The sequence below is a fragment of the Myotis davidii genome, unplaced genomic scaffold (assembly GCF_000327345.1).
Source record: "Myotis davidii unplaced genomic scaffold, ASM32734v1 scaffold191, whole genome shotgun sequence".
In the NCBI taxonomy this organism is placed as follows: domain Eukaryota; kingdom Metazoa; phylum Chordata; class Mammalia; order Chiroptera; family Vespertilionidae; genus Myotis; species Myotis davidii.
In genome coordinates, this window is record NW_006282664.1 from 82439 (window position 1) to 92372 (window position 9934).

The 9934-nt window shown below is 38.1% G+C and overlaps 1 pseudogene; it reads right to left on the reverse strand.

Moving 5' to 3' along the window:
- Positions 1-6810: 6810 nt before the first annotated feature.
- Positions 6811-7672, reverse strand: LOC102767902 (annotated as a pseudogene).
- Between the last annotated feature and the right edge of the window lie 2262 nt (positions 7673-9934).

Here is a 9934-nt window from a genome sequence, read left to right on the forward strand (position 1 = left end):
AGACCTTTCCTTGGAGCAAAGCAGAGCAGAGCAGACCAGAGCTGAGCTGAGGTGCCCAGCTGAAGAGGGGCCTGGCCTCAGGGCTGCTTGGCCCCAGGGCTGCCTCACAGCCATGGATCACAACTGAGCTGTCCCCCTGCTGTGCTATTTCACCACTGAGCTGTTTTGCACTGAATAAGCTTTGCTTCTTCACAGCACCTCAAACTGCAGATTCCTGGTGGCATTGAATTGATGCCACTGACCACTAGTTGCCATTCCTATTTCATATTTAAACATTTTGAACATTGTGCTTTGATAGCTTTGGCGGTTCCACAAAGATGTCTAAATAAATGCGCATTCCAGGGTCAATTAAACTGTGTAGTCTGATGATAAGCATATTTTCATGGCTCCTAAAGCAAGGCCTAAGTTGCAATAGAAATTTCACTGATTCTTTGTTTCTCTTTCCCCCAAAATTCTGTGCTTTTGTTTTTATTTCTAGTTCGGGTTTCTATGTAACTCGGGGGTTATATTTCCAGGTATGTTTGTGAATTTGGTTTTATGGCCTATCTTGTTGGATGAGAGCTGACAGAAAATTTTGTTTGTTGGTATGCTTGTATATTCAAGATATATCGACTTCCACTGGAAAGGTGAAGAATTAACTCCGAGTTCTAGATTTGTAAGTTTTATTCTCTGTGTTTATTTCAGTTCATAACTAAGGACATAGAACTAAAGCTGCAAGCTGTGGCTATGTGTCTATAATTGAGAGAAGTCTTTACTCATTTTGTTTTTGAAATATTCTCCTGCATCTGGAGAAATAAATAAACAAATTATAAAGAGCTGCTTTTTGATTTGTAGAAGCTAATAAGTTTTACACAAGTCTAATATGAGGGAACATAAGAACCCCTAAAGAATAAACTAAACATCTAGTATACTAAATATGGTATAATAAATATGGTAAAAACGAAACAGAAAATGCCAGTTTAAAAGCGCTTAAAAGAACTCAGGAATTCCCACTCCCAGGATTAAAGTGAATTCTTAGATAATTCTGACTGGTTTGACAATTTTTGTTTAAAGATATCTATATGTCTTTTCCCTGATTTTGTCTGTGTGCATTTTATTTAAACATCCTAAACTTCTACTGATATATTTCTCAGATAAATAACATTATTCCCACATAATGCTTAAAGATTTCTAAAGATGTGTTCTACTAAATTAAATAAGTCTGATAATTCATATATATATATATATATATGAATTTTTAATTAATTTAACAATGTTAGAATTATATTAAATCATCTATTTAATTACTAATCTGGGATACTTGGATAATTTATAAGCAAGATAAAATACTAAAACATTGGTCACCATGCATGAAGAATATATATAAACTAGAGGCCTAGTGCACAAAATCCGTGCATGGGTAGGGTCCCCAGCAGCTGCCGGCTGCTGGCCGGGGTCTCCCTTCCCCCGGGTTGCCTTCAGCTGCTGGCCAGGGCAAGCCAGGAGGAGGGGCCGTGGGCAGTTGGCTGACCAGCCCCGCTTCCTGGTCAAATTCCCAGTCAAACTCCTGGTTGAGGGGACAATTTGTATATTAGGCTTTTATTATATAGGATACATATTTAATATATATGTATATAGTTTTAATATATAATATGTACATACTTTATATATGCTATATTTACCCTTTTTAAAAATGTTTTGCACGTTACAGAGTTTCTATACTTTTGGGGAATACTGTAATATGCCACACAGATCTTTCTTGAGGATTAATATATTTATTCATACAGGAGCTGAAAATCCTTCTAAAAGAAGGTCCTTAGTCCATTTAGAAGAGTACCTCAATTAAAGAAACCTGACCTGCTGATGGTAACATTTTCCATGTGCAGCTTACATCCAATGACTAATCACATGTGGGCATATGAAGATCCCTTGTGTCAACCTGAGACAACGTTCAATGGCTATCTCAGTCCTGAGATTGTGGTCACCTGGGGCTTTCATTGGACCTGAACCTCAGTTCTACTTCCTTCTCTACTCAATACTGCTTCCTGACTCTCCCTTCCACAGGTCTTGATCCTAAAATCACTCCCTAATAATTTTACATCATGCTCATTTTCACATCTGGATCTGCTTTCTGGATAATCCAGGCTGGGATACTTTGTATTGTATCTATCTATCTATCTATCTATCTATCTATCTATCTATCTATCCATCTATCATCTATCTTTCTCTACCTATTATCTATCATTTATCTATCTATCCATACATACACTTTAAGAAATTGTAATTAAATCTTTTGGTGTGCATTTAAACATTTTTAATATGCCAAATGACAGTTCTCAATTACCTACCCTCTGGTTCTCTGAAATAAAAATTAGTTACTTCATTAAAAATTATAACATGCATGAGTGATTGAGGCTCTACTATGGGTAACAGTACCAAAGAAATTTAACTGTGTATGTAAGGTTATGAGATGTGTTTTGGTTTATCAAAAGAAAATATAAACTAATTGGTCTCGTAGAAACATATGTAATTTAGAACAGTCTGTACCCTGGTGGGTTTTGAGAATGTAATAGAGAATTTTACCCAAGAAACTACAATCAGTAATGTGAGAATAGCACTTGGCAGAAACTTCTGAAAACAGAGTGGATACAATTATTTGGCAACTAAGCAACAATTCGGGAAGAATGACTCATGTTAATTACAACTGAACAAATCTTTCTTATTGCCCAGTCTCTGTCAATGGGGGGCAATTGAGCAATAATTATTTTTCAAAAGACAGAAAATAGATGCAGTTGGCTGAGGCCCCAACTGATTTATCCATCACATTTGTGCATGTATCATCAAATCCCAAACTAATGACTATCACCATTATTTATTGGAATCATTAACAACAGTTTTATCATTTTTTGTAGTCCAAGTTTGTTCACGGCCTGACCTCTGCTTATCACTTCTGCCTCATTCCTTGTCCTCCTCTTCCTGCCTAGGCGCTGCCACCCAACCTACAAGCCACACATGCTGCTCGTAATGGGGGAGTAAACCCTGTGCTCTTGCTCCAAGACACAGGCAAATGATCAAGAGGGCAGAGTCTGCATCCAGTCCAGTCCTACATTTACTCTGCCGCTTTCAAAGTGTATGACCTACAGTGAGTTACTTTACCACTTTATGCTTTAATTTTCTCATCTGTAAATTGAGAATAATGTTAGTACCTACCTCATTCGGTTGAGAAGGGATTAAGTAGAGAGTGCTTGGTTCATAGTAGCTCAAATATTCTCTAGTGCTCTGCTATTTGGTAGCCATGACATATTCCTGTTTAGGGAATCTTCTGCTGTTTTCCGCTCTAAATCTATTACACTGTTTGGGGGTATATTAAATGTGTGTGTTTAAACATTTCCAATTCTATTTCATGAATGTGTATAATAAAGGCATTCATTTTTGATAGAGTACTTGTGCATGTGGATTATTGAGTGATTGTTGGGAAGTTAATGAAAATTTTATTAAAAATGTTCCTGTTGCCTAGAGACAACATAGATGCCTCAAAATATCTCTATAAATTTTGTATTGAACAACTGAAGGGTAGATGTAGATTTGTTTCTTCTTATAAAAATAATTAAGTTTTTTCCTTTAAATTATTTGGAGGAGGCTGCGGGGAGGATGAGGAAAGGATAGCTGAAGCAAATGTGGAGAAATAACTGTCGACTGGAAGATATTGGGGATATGGGGTTTATTAGTCAAGGTGCTCCAAGAAACAGACACCAAGATAAGATTAAAGGTTTTATTTTATTAGAGGAAATGGCTATGAGAAAGGAAATAGAGAAGGAGTCAGAAAGGCTGGGAGAGTATCATTCTAAATGCAAGTCTGACCCTCAGTGAAGGAAGAAGGGAGGGTATAGTCAGTGCATCTGAGATTGCAGTGCTGTTGAAACCGGAGAGTCAATGGGTCTGGGCTGCCCGTCAGTACTTGTGCCAATTCAGCAGAGACAAGGTTGAATCATATATGAGCATTTATTCTAATACTGCCAGCAGTACGGGAGAGCAGCAGGTCAGTCACAAAACCTGCTCCCTCACCCCTCACCATAAGCCAGCTGCTTATATTGTATAGAAAGAGGAAGGTTACATGGGAAAGTAGGCAAACGGGATAAGATTGGGTATGCAAAATGGGCAGTTTACAGGCAATGTGGGCTGGGCTTTGCAAAGGCATGGGGTTGTGCAAAGGGATGGCACCTCTGGTTTCTGCAACCTGGTTATTAATCTTTCCATGATAATAGGCAGGTCCTGGATATAGAGGATGGGCTGAATTTCCAGGTGAGCTCCCAGGTCCCTGGAGCAACTCCCAACCAGGTTAGAATGTGCTTTCTTTAATCAAACCAAAACAATCATTGTTGACAGAGCATGATTAATATTTCTTACTAGAGGCCCGGTGCACAAAATTTATGCATCGTTGGGGCGGGGGGGCTCCCTTTAGCCCAGCCTGCACCCTCTCTAATCTGGGACGCTTGGGGGGATGTCTAACTGCCGGTTTAAGCCTGATCTTGTGAGGGTAATTTGCATATTACCTCTTTATTATATAGGATAATTACAGCTGGTCCCCAATATTCCACTTCTGACCTTAACACTGTCTTGGAGTCTAAGGACAGTGTGCCTAAGTACAGTGGGCCTTCAGTGAAAGTCACCAGTCAGGCTTGTCTTAGCATCCCTGCCTCATTGAGGGGCCCTGCCCTGGGGAGGTGCCACCTCAGTACCATCAGAGCCCAGCAGCTGGGCCCCATGTCCTATAAGAAGTAGAAGGGCTGTGAAGCATGCTCTCTTGGTTGACACATTAATAGTTTATTAAACTACTCTCTTTAAAAGAGTAATAATAAAAATAATTAAATGTGTAGTCACCCCAGAGAAAAGAAAGTCTCTCTTCTTTTACCTTGGCTGGCACTCTATAGGGAGAATATCCTGGAATTCTCAGGTAATCGGTCCCAGGTGTGGCTCAGAGGAGAGGCTGGCATGTGTGAGGAGACTGAAATGCTGGTTCACATTCCGTTCCTGACTCTGGCTGTTACTCTCACCAACAGGATTGCCATGTGCTCAGCCAAGCTGCTGTGCTCATACCTATCACAAACTGCTGAATGGTTGCAGGAAGGCTTTAAAAAGTACATATTTATTTTCCCAGGGACTAACGGCACCCTGCTTTTGGTCTAATAATGGGCCTTGCATTGTGTATTTTAAACTTACGGAGCATTAGTTAATTCCTGCGATGCATGCCAACAATGTGATTAAGTCTAATTCTCATTAGATCAATCTGATTAATTGGTTACCCGTGAGCCTCCCCAGGCACAATTTTTCTCTTCAAAGCACTAAAAACAACATCTTTGCAGAATCCTCCAAAATGTATGCTGTAAGCCAGTTGCCACAGTTAAAATGGAATTATTTATTTAAACATTTTATCTGCATCTGAGTATTTGACAATTGTGGCGAATAGCAAAATAACAAATATGGGAAAATGTTCTAGGTGCAATTTTTTCACTTTTGACACTTAATTTCCTGTCACACATTGATTTCAAAACCCTCAGAATCCCCAAACATTTCTTCTATTAGTTTTTTTTCCTTGATTCCTCATTAGATTTCCTTGACACCCTTGGATACCATACTCTAGTCACTCTTCTTCACATCTAAATATTTTTTATCATCCTAATTTAATTTGGGGTGAGGCATATCAAATCAACAAAACATGTGTCAATCAACTAAAAGACCATGCAAATTTAAATATACATATTGAAAACTCAGAACTGTTATTTGTTTTTTGTTTATTTTTCTCACTCAACAAATCAGTCAATATACCTTTCATATTTATAATTTTCTTGTCATTCTTTTTCTACTGTGTTGGTCTTGGCCTCTTCATTTTTTGCCCATATTACTGCAATAGCTTTTTAAAAAAATTGTAATATCCTAAAGTGCTTACTTTTAGTAATCGCTAAAAATAAAATAGAAACTATAATGGAGGAATGTACAAGACAAATGCTTCTTCACAAAAAGGGAAAATCAATAAACACACTTTCTCAGTGTTCCAAGTATCAGTAAGCAATAGTACATACTTTTTGGTGTTCTAGGAAATTCCAGTACAATTAACAAATGGAAAGGATTTTATTGTCAATAAGCCAATGAAACTTAGTTGTGGTATTTAGCCTGCAGGTGGTTTCTTTAGCTGGAGAAGGGGTAGGATAAGGTCAGCAATATCATATATGACTAGAGACCCTTGGCCTGGCCAGCGATCAGGGCTGATCAGGCTGTCTCACCCAGTCCCAATCAGGACCAATCAGGGCTGGCCGGCCAGGGGGAAGGATTGTGGGAGGTTGACTGTGGGAGTGCACTGACCACCAGGGGGCAGCTCCTGCATTGAGTGTCTGCCCGCTGGTGGTCAGTGCGCATCATAGCGACTGGTCAACTAGTCGAGTGGTTGACCAGTCATAATATTCGGTTAGGTTTTAATATACTAGTATATACTAATAGACTCAAGGCCCCGTACACTAAATTCGTGCAAGAGTAGGCCTTCCTTCCCCCAGCTGCTGGCACTGACTTCCCTCTGGCACCAGGGACCTGGGCTTCTCTCGAAACCCCGGCTTCATCCGGAAGGTCGTCTGGAAGCACATCTGGTCTAATTAGCATATTATGTTTTCATTATTATAGATAGTACATGGAAAGCCAAGAATTTCTTGGCATTTTTATAGATTTTACATATAAAAGGCAATTATTTATATTTTGGGATATATTTGTAATTTTAATACAGGGATAAATGACCAACATTGTTTAAAATTAACTTTTTGAATACACTCTTATGATTGATATTTATGCATCAACTACTATGAAACTGAGACTATTATTGGAAAGAACCTTTCCTTCTTCTTTTTTTTTACAGTGAATTAAGGCTCTTTCAGAGTTTTCACACTTCTGTTTTGAGATCAGGAGGTGCTGTTGTATTAAAGTTGCAGGCTTCTGTAAAAAAATCCCAAAGCAGGTCTCCATTTTCATTGTCATCAATGAAACAGTCAGAAGTTCATAACCCTCATACTTAATCCCCAAATTGCCCAGCATCTGAGTGAGACTGGCCGACGTGACATGCTGGCAGAAGTCATTCCAGGGTAAGCAGGATCCGCACTTTTTCCATAGCTTGTCCCAGACACTGGTTCCTGACACAAGAATAATGAGAATCTTAGCCTTGATATCTAAGAGACTATGGAAGAATTTCAGGAAAACTGGGATGTCCTTTACATAATACAGAATCTGAATCATATGAATAAAGTCCCTTTTCTGAAGTTCTTTTTTGCCATCATTCTATTTTGACATTTAGATGACGTTGCCTTATACCAAGCAAACTTTATGTCCTTGTGGTCTTATGACTTGGCCTCAAACTCTTTGTACTTAGCAATTTGTTTAGCACGTGGTTCAACAACTTCATTGTTGATATGAACTCCTGGGTATTGAGCCTTCACTTTGGAGAGAATTTGAAGGTCAATTTCATCTCACCTCTATCAATGCTTAGAATCTTAATTTCTGATTCGTTGTCTCTGATCCTTGCTATTCTGCCTGGCAGCTTCTTGTCCATGAATTCCTGCATGCACTAGTATTCTGTGGAATTGTTGAGAAACCTCAGAAAAGATTCCACGTATCTGCTGTGATCAGGAAACAGGTTCCTCATGGAAGAGGCCATATTTAGTTTTCTCTGCAGTAGCTTCTTAACATGTCTCCCTGTCTCTAGTTTAGCCTCTCCCTTGCTAATTTCTTTTATTCAGCATGGTTAGTATAATTCCCCACTTTCATCTTGGAAATTTCCTCACTTAAAAACTGACAGTACTTGTTATTTAATCAAAATGAAACTCTTTAGCCTTTCTACCTTAAAGTCAAATACTGACCTCTGACCAGTGGAGTGTGGTCAGACATTGATGTCCTTATATTCATGCCTGGACCACAATACCTCCTACACCACTGGCCACAGGCTTTCTGCCTTCCACCATTTGCTGGCTGAATGTAAGGGACCCAACAGAGAACTTCGTGGTAGACAGTGATGGCGAACCTCTGACACGCGAACTCATTTTTTGGGTTGATTTTTCTTTGTTAAATGACACTTAAATATATAAAATAAATATCAAAAATATGTCTTTTTTTACTATGGTTGCAAATGTTAAAAAATTTCTATATGTGACAGGGCACCTGATTTAAGTTAGGCTTTTTTAAAATGCTGACACGCCGAGCTCAAAAGGTTCGCCATCACTGGTGGTAGGAGATCTAAAAGATTAGGGTCCCTAAATAACTTCATAGTGCAGAACTCTTTGTCCCTAAATCCCACTCCCTCAATGATGTTAGAAAAAAAAATTCCATTGTGTGAAGACATGGGACTTTTTGGGATACTTGTTGAACAGTTATCCAGTAAGCCTAATATGTATCAGTTTTGAAAGAGCAGTGTTGTCTGTACAAATCAAGATTAATAAATTTGGGAGTTTAATATGGAGGTCTGGGAGTTTTTATTAGTATATATAGTTTTTTCATTAGTTCCTTGCATGTGGCTTTTGCATATACTTACGATGTGGTTATAAACCCACCATAAACCCATCATGAATTAATAATAAGTATTATAAGTAAAAAATGCAATTAATATACCAAACCTACTGAATGTCATAGCTTGGAGTAGCCTACATTAAATTGTTCAGAATAGTTACATTAGCCTGCATCTAGGCAATGATTTGAGTTTCATTTCAAGAATAATTGCTTTTTTTTCTTCTTCTCACCCGAGTGGGAGATAGAGATGGGCATTTTGTAGACATGGTGGGATATGCAAACACAAAGCACCATATCCATAAAGCACTAAAAACCCAGTACACTGTAGAATACTGTTTACCCCAGTGATCGTGTGCCTGACTAGGAGCTGCAGCTCACCGCCACAGCATCATGAGAGAGTATTTTATTGCATGTTGCCAGCCTGGGAAAAGACCAAAATTCAAAATTTGACTATGGTTTCTAACTGAATGTGTATTTTTTTTTGCACCATCATAAAGTAAAACCAACATTAAGTCAAGGACAGTCTGTTATAGTCTTTTTACAATTTTTTAAGCAAATCAGTTTTAATCTTATTTTGAAGCATTTGGTAATAGTATCTATTTATTTATTTACTCATTCATGCATGCAACAAACCTTTATTTAGCATTATTTTGTCCCAGGTGCTGTGTTTATAAAAGCAGGAAAAAATGATTATATCTTCAATTTATAAAACTTAATGGACTATATTACTATCTTACCTTAACCTTATTGACCCTAACTTTTATGCTCAATATCAAACCTCAACACTATCACCCTTCTCAGAATCACAGGTGATTAGAGTCTTATTTTCAGGCCTTGTCTGAGACACCCAGAATTGTTCTTCTGCCTGATTGTTCCTAAGATCTGATGCTAATGGAAGAGGGTTTTGTTTGTTTTTCTCATTATTGATTCTAGAAGAAGAATTCAATTTTACTGAATTCCCATCCTTGTACAAAATCAATGTAGATTTTCTTTTGAAAGCACCCATTACTTTAGGCATTCCTTTTCATGGTTTGAGTACTTTGATGTCAATACCATGGTAAAGAAAACAACTCCTATAACTTCTGGCAGTTGAAATTTTGGTGTTAGTTAACTAGATCTAGGGTCATGGGAAAGAAATCACATATTCTGACATGGTCTAGCACTAATGGAGTATGTCACTCATTGGCCATTTCTCTTTTCAACCATCCTTCTCTCTGTCGTCTGCTGAAGTCTGTCTGTTACCTGAGGGCATAACACTGACATTTGCTAGCTCACTACAATGTGGATTTCACATTTTGGACAAAATATAGGGATGTGATACTCAGATCTTGACACTTTATTTTAAAATCCTGTTTTGCTTCCTACTAGCACCAGTAGTTCATTCTTCAAATTTCCTGCAATTGGAAAATATATATAT